Consider the following 476-nt stretch of genomic DNA (forward strand, 5'->3'; position numbering starts at 1 on the left):
TATTTAAAGTTCCTTTTCTTGCACATTGCACTATGGGGATTTAAGCTGAAGGGCTTTGGGTATTTGAAATTATTTAGCTACTTTCCTGAGGGGACAGAGTGTTTGGGGTGTAATTCTAACTCAGATAAATTAGGAAAAGAAAGCTAATAAAATATGGCATTCTTACATGCATCATATAACCACCCTTGGAAGACTATTACTTCTCAGATATGTACCAGGTAATGCAAAGAAAGATTTTTTTTTTTAATTTAAACAAACAGAATTTGGGTAATGATAAAAACTAACTACTTATTCAGTTGGAAGTAGATTTTATGAGATAAAGGTATGAATCAGTTTCTAAACATGAAAATAAGTATTTGTACTTACAAAGAAATAGGGACAGAATGTACTGGCAATTATTGACATATTGTAAATACCTCTTTTTTAAAGGTATTTTTAAATACCTTTTAAAAAGGTATTTAAAGATAATAGCTTAC

The sequence above is a fragment of the Pteropus vampyrus genome, unplaced genomic scaffold (assembly GCF_000151845.1).
Source record: "Pteropus vampyrus isolate Shadow unplaced genomic scaffold, Pvam_2.0 Scaffold24, whole genome shotgun sequence".
NCBI classification, from domain to species: domain Eukaryota; kingdom Metazoa; phylum Chordata; class Mammalia; order Chiroptera; family Pteropodidae; genus Pteropus; species Pteropus vampyrus.